Source organism: Callorhinus ursinus, unplaced genomic scaffold (genome assembly GCF_003265705.2).
Source record: "Callorhinus ursinus isolate GAN/ISIS: 27379988/994484 unplaced genomic scaffold, GSC_fseal_2.0 scaffold3, whole genome shotgun sequence".
In the NCBI taxonomy this organism is placed as follows: domain Eukaryota; kingdom Metazoa; phylum Chordata; class Mammalia; order Carnivora; family Otariidae; genus Callorhinus; species Callorhinus ursinus.
The window spans coordinates 90,945,343-90,954,994 of NW_027397065.1; the positions used below are offsets into that span (position 1 = coordinate 90,945,343).

Here is a 9,652-nt window from a genome sequence, read left to right on the forward strand (position 1 = left end):
AAAGCAATCTATTCCACACTGCTGACGGTAAACCCCTGAAGGAGAAGAGAATGGAGCAGAATTAGGTGACATCATTTCCATGAGCTGGAGGGTAGCTTTCCTCTATGCTCATTCAAGACACCAAGGAAATGGCAAATCCTGAGTTTAATTATTCACAATTAATATGATCTGCAACTTGAGTAATTTTATTATAAAACTAAATTCCCTTCCTAGCTAATTCTATAATTGTTTGCCTCATTTCACCTCATTTCGTAAAGGATAAATACTTGGCCCAAGATCAGTTGCCTCTTATTTTCCTTCAAAACCTTCGGAACTGAAGTTCCATTCCAGAGGGACTCAGACACCATTACATCTTAACGTATTAGAGACGGGGATCAACGTACAATGCTTCTTGCAGTGGAGAAAAGTGCTTGGCTAAAAGGAAAAAAGAAACATTTATTTCTCTGAGGAACTCTTGGTTCCTCTGGGGAATCCCTGAGAAAATCCTAGAGAGGAGAGTCAAACGCTGGAGGATGTCTGCACCGATGTTACGGAGGAAGCGCTGAATGAGTGGGTACAGCCACCTGTGATAATTACCTTTTCATCTCAGGCAATTTAAAGGCTTAAGCAGAGAAAATGAGGGAATCATTTATTGGTTAATCCATCCAACAATATTTATGGAAAGCTTCATATTTTGCCAAGAATTGGGCCTGAAAGATGAAAATACATGTTCTTTGACTTCAGAAATTTCTGAGTCTAGAGGGAAAGGAGGCTTGTGCTGCCATGACCATTCCGGGGGCATCTCGAAGGGCCGTCACCTCCCTGCTTAGGTGGGGGACCATAATACACTCAGCTGGTAGCCAGTTTCCTTGTGGAAAACATGACTTTGGTGGCCTCCGTTGGTTGTGGAAGAGCAAGGCAGAAATCTTTTTTTTTTTTTTCCTAGAGAAAGGGAAAACCAGAATTAAAACTTGTGTCTCTCGATGTGTGAAGCTCTACAGGAAGACAGTGTGACTGGTTGAATGGGCTCAGGGTGTGGAGGCAGGTCAGCAGGAGGGATACGGCTGGGGAAGTTTGGTGATCCTTCAGGACCAGCCTGGGGCTCTGGTCCTTCTCAAGTGTGCTTTAGTGAGTGCGTTATAGACAACCACAAAATACTCTGTGTGTTGAAATAGAAAAGCAGAATGAATGATCTTTGGCCGCATAGCTCTTTGGTTGGGACCTGGCCCGGTTTTGTTTCAAAGTGGTTCTGAGGTCTGCAGCGACGTGGATGGCTCTGGCTCATCTTTGCACACCCAACACACAGAACACGCACGGCTCTTTCCTTCGTGATGAATCCCCTCTAATTCATGCCTACAGTTTGTGATCGGTCCTAAGTGTGCACACATGCAGCTAACTTCAAGACCTGGGATGAGCCCCCATCCGTAGCAGGCTGTTTTCACGACACACCAAGGCAGGGGTATGAGAATATTATTTTCTTCTTTAGTTTTTTAATTCAAGAATTATGAATTTGCATGTATCTTGATATTTGGAATTTAGAAATATTTAGAGGAAACACAATAATTTTAGGGTTTCCTGATCCAGTGTATTAATTTTTAAAGCTGATTACAGTGCAAAATTTTTGGCAAAGAAAAACGTGAACCTGACTCAGAACACTGTTTACCAAAGGGTGATTTGCAAGACAACTAGTATCAGATTCAAATAATGAGCTTGCTACAAATTCTGATTTCTAGGCTCTTCCTCAGGCCCAAGAAAGTAAAACCTCTGATGCCAGGGCCCAGAATAATGAGTTTTAACAAATGTTCCTATAATTCTTGTGCCCCTAAAGTCTTAGAGGCCATTTGTTTAACAGGCCTGCTCTGAGTGTATTGAAAGTCACCAATGTTTAGATGCTCAAAAGTTTATATGTAACTGGTATCTATAGTTATTCAGTGTATACACATATGCATGTGGCTATAAATCTGTTGGGTTAGAGCGTACAGCCTTCATGGGGACTGGAGCTTGACTTAACACAATACTGCCGTGCAGTAGCCATGGAATGAAACCCCCAGGCCATCGTCCCAGGGGGTCTGTCTGCAGGAGCCTGCAGAGGCACCGTCCCCTAGCTGCAGTTTGGCGTCACCCCTGTGTTTCTGGCCCTGGTGTGTAGTGATGACAAACTCAGACGGAAGGAAGTGTCTGAAAGGCTACGGCGTCATACCAGTCCACGTGCTCTAGCAGAACTCAGGCAGAACTCACCTCTGGTAGTGGAGTCCAGGCTGGTGGGTCTTCTGTGATGGGTATGTTTCTGGAAATGGGCGGGCGTGGGGCTTAGTAAAACATGTGCCTGGGAAAAAGAGTGTTCTAGAGTCTTACTCTGCAGGCTTTTGTGACACGAACATTCTGTATCCGTGTGTAGATTTGGATATTCACATGTAAAATTCAGCCAGAGAAGATGCCCAAGCCAAGGAGATACGTTAGCTCCTGACACAGCAGAGCTAAATGTTGGGGTTTCCCTGATGAGAGATCCTGCCTCTCTAATCCTGGAGGCTGTGCAGAACAGATGGGGCATCTGCTTGTCTGTGGGCGAGTTAGTCTTGGGTGGGTCACTGAAGGGAGTCACCTTTATGGTTCCTTACAAACCTAGGAGATTATGATTCTGTTTAATTATTTGTGGCAAAAAGTACAATTTTATCCAAAAGCCTGTTTATATTGTGGGTAGCCAGCAAAGCAGCAAAATCAGTGCCTCAATAAAGCCAAAGGTTTAGAAACATGATCTCCCAAGCTGCTTCTTACTGAGATACCAGACTTAACAAAACGAGTGTTTGTCTCCAGCTCAGGAGATTTAGTTCTGTCATTCCTGAGCAGGGAAGAGCCCCCAACGTGCAGACGAGCACCTGTGTGTTTCTGGCTGCTTTTCCAAGCCGGGATGTTGGTGTGCACTGAGCTGCCCTCCTCCTCCGCTCTGCTCCCCTTCGGGGTCAACATCACACATTTATGGAATAGCTAACTGCGCTGAAGAGGGTAGCTTTTGACCATGGAACTGAGTTTTTCTCTTTGCTCAGAGTTAATTGGCCATAAGGGGCCCAGGTCTCTATCCTGGTCTCATTAGCTCCAAGTTTTAACTAAATGACCTAACTGACCCATGTCCAGAGCCACCCTTCTCATCAAATGGCAAGATGAAAGTTGCATGCATGCTCATTGTTCATTAACATTTACATCATAATGCCTGGAATTTGGGAGGCCACTGTTCTGGGGGGCAGGTGTTCAGGAAAGCTTCTGAGGTTCCTTCCAATTTGGCACCTGCATTTGTGAGATAGACCTGGGGAGTTCAGGGAAGAAATTATAGGGCAAGTAAAAACATAATTGCACGCCATTTGACTGACACAATGCCGTGAGTGAGACATGTGGCAGAGTCCAGAAATATTAACTAAGGCTGACCTCGAAGAGCCCCCTTAGACACAGGACAGTTCATTTCTAGTAAATGCAGGTAACCTGGAAAGGGCTGAGCAGCATGAGATTCACAAGGTGAGGAGGAAAGTTTGATTGAAGTGTCTGTAGGGGAGTGGCCATGGGACAAGAGCTCATTCCTTCCTTCCTTCCTTCATGCCCTTGCTCACTATTTGCTGAGCACACAATGTGCTAGAGAGTGAGCTGGTGCAGGAGATGAAGCCAGAGAGGCCAGGTCTCTGGGACAGCCTGATGTGGTGGGCTATGTACCGAGTTTGGGGACTTGGTGGTCTGGCCTTCTGCACAGTTGTGTCTGTGTGTCCTCAGCGGTCATGAACTTCCCACCTGGGAGCTTAGCTCAGGTGAGTCTCTGCCACCTCCCCAGCAGCATGCCGAGAACATGGACGCACGGGCAGGTGCAGAAGGCAGAGCATCGTGGTGGTTATCATGCCTGGTCACAGACCTGCAATGGCCAACGTATGAGAAACAAATTGTGTCTTATTTGTAACTGTTCCTTGGCTAGAAAGAGAAGAAATGGGAAAGTTATAAACACCCACAAGTGGCAGCAAACCTGAGGGGGTGTGTCTGACTGGTGTCCTTGGAAGGACAGTGGTACCAGCGCAGTTGTGCAGGAGGTGTGTTAGGAGAACTGGCAGACGCCCTGGTGGGGGAGTTAGCCTGCAGTGCGGTGGCCGCTGCCGTGTCTGCCGGTCCCAGAGTGGAGTGACCCTCAGGGCTGACCCAGGGGCTGCTGGTGGTCCTCCTTCACCATCAAGCTGCTGCTGCCCCCGGGATCAGGTGTGACCTTGGCTTTTAGCAGGTGACATTCCCAGCAGCTAGGGGGTGGGTTCAGCCCTGAGGAGGAGATGTGGTGGGCACCCGAGGATCCACTGCAGAGACCCGTATTCCACCCCTGATGGAGTGCCCTGCCCCAAACCGCTGACCACTGGTCACTCAGCTCCGTCGGTAACTTGCCAGTCCCCTTGGCAAGTCAGCTTGTTCTGTTTGAGCCCAGTTATGGTGCTTTCAGACGTGGCTTCCTTTTATTGAGCTAAATATGCCTGTCTATGATTTTCACCTAATACTGATACAGGTGCGAGGGGGAACAATTAAAAATCCCCCTGTCTGTCCTGCCTCTGCCATAGAATACTTCTCCTCCTTTGCATTCAGAGCTCTTTACACAATCAGTGGGGTTACTCTGTCCCTTTATTGACTGACCTTTCTTCTCCTGGCCAAATAGATAGCTCTGGTATCCTCAGAGCATAGTCACGGGAGTGATTAAAGATGAAGGAAGAAAAGATCTTTAGAGAAATCTTATATATCATTCAGTCCAGGAAAATAAAAGTTCAGGGACTTCAGCAAAGAAAAAAGAATGTGATGGTCCAAGTCGCACCAGGTCGTGGGAGAGAATCCGTTCTTCATGCCACCTAAAGTGTTTGATCCCGAATGACGAGTGAGTGCTTGGCCATGAAGGTGGGTCGCCATTCCCGCCAGCTTCTGTTTTCCAGAAGCTGTTTCCAGGAAAGTTCAGTCCCACCTGCACTGACCAAGGCCACCACCTCTCCTGGTTTGGCAAAGCATCGCTTTCCGCGGTGTGCAAACGCAATACAACACTCCATTAGTTCTGGCTGGGGACATGCTGTGTGCTGCCCCACAGGCAGGCATTCTGGTCAGAGGCATGCTGCTTCCTCCACGCAACTGGAAAATCCAAAGAAGGGCGAAAATTCACAAAGTCTACCTCGTAGGCCCGAGATCAGGGCATCTCTCTCCATCCACAGTTGAAGGGACCCCGCATGAACAAGGTCACCCAAAGGAGGGTCCCGTGTATGCCCTGCAGTCCCCAGGCAGACCACATGCACAGAGCTGTTGTTCATGCACTCAGAAACAATCTCAAAATATCAGTCATGAAGGGTGTTATTTCCACAGAAAAGCAGAAATGTAAATAGCTTACCTAACCTCGCATTCCTCGCCTGTACCATGAGGAAGTTGAAATAGGTGGTCTGTAGGTGCCTCCCATTTTAAGATGCATATAGAATTATAAACATATTTTAAAAGACATCACTCCTACACTGTTCAATGACTCTTTAGTTGCATATAACACCCAGTGCTCTTCACATGACGTGCCCTCCTTACTGCCCATCAAAAACTAATGATGTACTATATGTTGGCTAACTGAACATAATAATAACAAATAAAATGAAAAAATAAGAGATCACTGCTATTAAATAGAAAAAGAAACAAACCTTGGATAGGCTATATCTAAATCCCAAATTGGAATATAATTATTCAAAACAAATGATTTCTGGCTGTTAAATAATAGTTTTATTTTTGAGATGTGTGCTTTTTAAATTTAATTTTTTGTTTGTCTTAGTTCTAAAATTTTCTTTATCCATCTATCAACTATCATCTAACATCTATCTCTCTACCATCTGTCTATCTATCTATCTATCTATCTATCTATCATTGGTCATCCATCTTTCTCGATTGGGAGATGTGGTCCCCACCCTGTCCTTCATGCTGGCTTTCATCTCCTCCGTGGTCAGTGGAAACCCTCTCTCATTTCTATTTTATAGACCGTGAAGGAGGCGTTCTGACCAGCCAGCTTGGGTCAAGCGTGCAGCCAGGGCCAGCAAAGGCATGAGCACCTGGGCCAGATTGTCAGCCTGAGCCCGTCAGTGATGCAGGGTTGGGGGTCATGGCACACAAGGCCCTTCTGGGTGGGTGTAGGTGGGCGCTGCCAGCACACACTGGTACACCTGTGTTGAGAGTGAAAACGTCGAAGCCCTTCTGTACTGGTCGGCAGATAGCAGCTGCTGTGGGGACTGCAGGCCGCATCCCAGCCACGGCCCCCCGGGCCCCGGGCCCTCCCCATCACCTAATGACCACAGGGGACACAACTGGTGTGAGTGGGCCTCCATGACTCACTCTGGTGTCCAAGCAGCATCCTTTTGGTTAGTCAGTGGCGAAGTTGGAGAACTGTCCAATACTGTGTTCTGCTGCCCCAGACAGGGGTATGGGGGTGCACGGGGTGACTGGGGGAAGGCCACAGAGAAACAGGATTCCCAGCGCATCCAGCTGACGTGACCCCACCAAGCACTGTGCGTCTCTACAGCTCTGCTCCATTCTCCATTCACGGGGGCGAATTCCACTGGACCCTGCGGTATATAAAACGCTTGGCACATAATAGGCCAAGATCAGTGATCATCACAGGACTGTGGGTTTTGACAGCCATGACGTCCCTCAGAAGAGAAATGCAGGGGCACTCCGCCTCTCAGCTGCCCCATTAGTCCTGGAGTGCTGCAGAGCTAACATGGCCAGAAACTTGAAGTAATGGAGGGTGCCACTGGGAACCCAGAACCATCGCACTGATGCAGATTCATTACTTGGCATTTGCAAACACAAGCTCCGCGTGGCTCCTGGGAGCAGTTTTCCTGGACGGCCTTGCACAGCTGGCGGTACCCGTCTGCGCCCTCCTCAGCAGGTGCCCAGGAGAGTGCACATCCGGGCTGGCTACTTCACATGTGTGTTCTCGGCCTCTCTCACTAGAATCTGGATTTCCCGTCCGCAGGTTTGCCTGTGTCAGCAACTCCCTGTGTTCAGTTACTTGCGCAGTGATTGGAACTGGAGTTAACAACTTTTTACTAAAAGAAGGATTTAGGGGCGCCTGGGTGGCTCAATCATTAAGCATCTGCCTTCGGCTCAGGTCACAATCTCAGGGTCCTGGGATCGAGTCCTGCATCGGGCTCCCTGCTCAGCGGGGAGTCTGTTTTTCTCTCTCCCTCTGCCACTCCCCTTGCATGTGCGCTCTCTCTCGCAAATAAATAAAATCTTTTAAAAAGTAAATAAAAGAAGGATTTAAACATCTGAATGCAAAATAAGCACATCGTTACAACTGTTCCAAGTGCAATAAAGGAAAAGTGCCTTATCTGACAAGGAGGTGTATCAGATACTTGGTGATCCAAACCTTAAAGTCGAATTGCTTATTTACATATGCTGAAAACCTATACATCTTTCAATATGTTAACACGATCACTCAAGTAACCGACATTTGCCTAGCATTGTTAAAGATCCACAAGACATGACAGGAAGTGGATTCATGTAGACCACAGGTACGTCACAGACACCCATTCTTGTCGGAACTCTCCAGAGATACGTGACCCCCTTCTCATTTAAATGAGTCCATTAGAGGGAATTGTCTGTAAATTCTTGTATATTGTGGCAATTTCTTTGTTTAGGGACGACCAGACCTATACAGTGAGAGACTCTGGTAATGTTCTAGACACAGAGAAATAGCGCTAAGAAAAAAAAAACAAACACTAATATTAATTTGCTAGAGTATACACAGTCATAAAAAGGCTCTTCATAGCCATATCCTTCAACTTTATTACTCCAAATGTAGGGTTGCAGGTAATATTATCCCAGATGTTAACCAGCCATGCTTTCTTGCATAAGTTGGCCCATAACATTCTTCTGGCTATAGAATAATGAAGAGTCTAAAGATTAAGTCCACCCATTAGGGAGATATAAATAAACTAACATTTTAAAAACATACCAAACAATTTTAATACACACCTACGCATTAGTGATAGGAAAAAAAAAAAGGAACATGCATTTAAAAAGTATTTCACTTTTCTTTTGAAAATAAAATATCATTTTCAGGGGCAATATCCATTGCTTATATAGAAGATACAAGAACATAAGGCAAAATTAAGCAAACATTATTTTTATTGAGCAAATAATATGTCCTCAGATTTGTAAAAGGTAAAACCAGCTTTCTCTTTGAAAACTGGCTCTTTGTAAAGTAGACATCAATTAGAGTTTACAAGTACAAAGATAAATGAGAGGAATTCCTTAATTGTAGACAAATGCAGGTGTTTTAATAACACACAATGTTGTTTGTTACACAAGGGTTAACGGATCATCTACAGCATGTTAGCTGTTGGCACAGTGAATGGAAGCAGCAGGTGGATATGCTATGTCATGTGGCAGAGGGGATTAAGGTTGCAGATGGAATTGAGGTTGCTCATCATCTAACCTTGAGAGGGAGAGATTATTCTGGGTTCTCACAGGGGTCCTTATCTGTGAAGGAGAGAGACAGGAGACCAGAATCAGAGGCAGAGATGCATGACAGAAGGAGCTTTCAGAGCAACGGGGTTGCCGGCTTTGTAGATGGAAGGGGCCATGAGCCAAGGAATGTGGGTTCTGGGGTCTGAATATTTGTGTCCTCCCAAATTTATATGTTGAAACCATAACCACCAACAGTGAAGAGGTTAGGAGGTGGGGCCTTTGGGAAGTGCTTAGGTCATGAGGGAGCGATTCACGATTCACAATGGGATCAGTGTCCTTATGAAAGAACCCCACAGAGCTCCTGAGGTCCCTCAGCTCTGTGAGACGTGAGAAGTCTGTGACCCAGCCCTGCTGGTACCCTGACACTGGAGGGCCAGCCTCCAGAACTGGGAGTGATAAATTCCTGCTATTGATAAGCCACTCAGTCATTTTGTTCCAGCAGCCTGAACAGACTAAGACGGTGGGCAGCCTCTAGAAATTGCAAGAGGTAAAGTAACAAGAGTCTCTGGTACAGCCTCCAGAAAGGCACGCAACCCTGCCAGCCCCTTGATTTTAGCTCAGTGAGACCCATTTCGGGTTCTGATGTCCAGAGCTATAAGATGGTTTTAAGCCACTACCTTGCATCCTTTTGTTGAAGCAGAAGCAGAAAGCTAGTGCAGTGAGGCAGGAGGCTTCCCCTCAAGACCACAGCAATGGCACCTGCCACATCTCCTAGAAACTCCCAGTGATTCACCCCCCCTTGCATACTTTCGTTCTGTATTTTTTGGCCATAATTTTCCCCCCTTTTTTAAGAGTTTAAGGTAAACTGGTTTCTGTTCTCGTCTTTCCTGCCCACCCCCTCCAGCCCCACCACTGTAAATAAGCTACTTAGATTCAGACTTTGTTAGGACAGTCACCACCTTCATGGTACAATTCAGCTCTCAAACAATTGTTAGCACAACCAATTTAAAGGAATCTTGGACAATTTCTGTGGCACTAACAAATCATGGCAGCTTTATGACTCTTGGAGACGCTTATTGGATTGTTTCTCCCTGAACAGAGTCTCTAGGGATACAAGTGTCCCTGGGTGTATAGATGAGATCAGGTGGGACAGGCCCCTGGAAAAAGTGATCCTAAATGCAGGACCTGCATAACGGAGGTGGGCATCAAACATCTGCCTTTCATTTTAGCTAAAACA

General features: G+C 46.3%; 1 long non-coding RNA gene across 1 annotated transcript; it reads right to left on the reverse strand.

Moving 5' to 3' along the window:
- Positions 1-279: 279 nt before the first annotated feature.
- On the reverse strand, positions 280-3,081 carry LOC141371544 (uncharacterized). The gene is made up of 3 exons (XR_012376587.1): positions 2,218-3,081; positions 577-921; positions 280-414 (listed from the first exon to the last, which is right to left on the reverse strand). It is a non-coding gene; the product is annotated as an uncharacterized lncRNA (long non-coding RNA).
- Between the last annotated feature and the right edge of the window lie 6,571 nt (positions 3,082-9,652).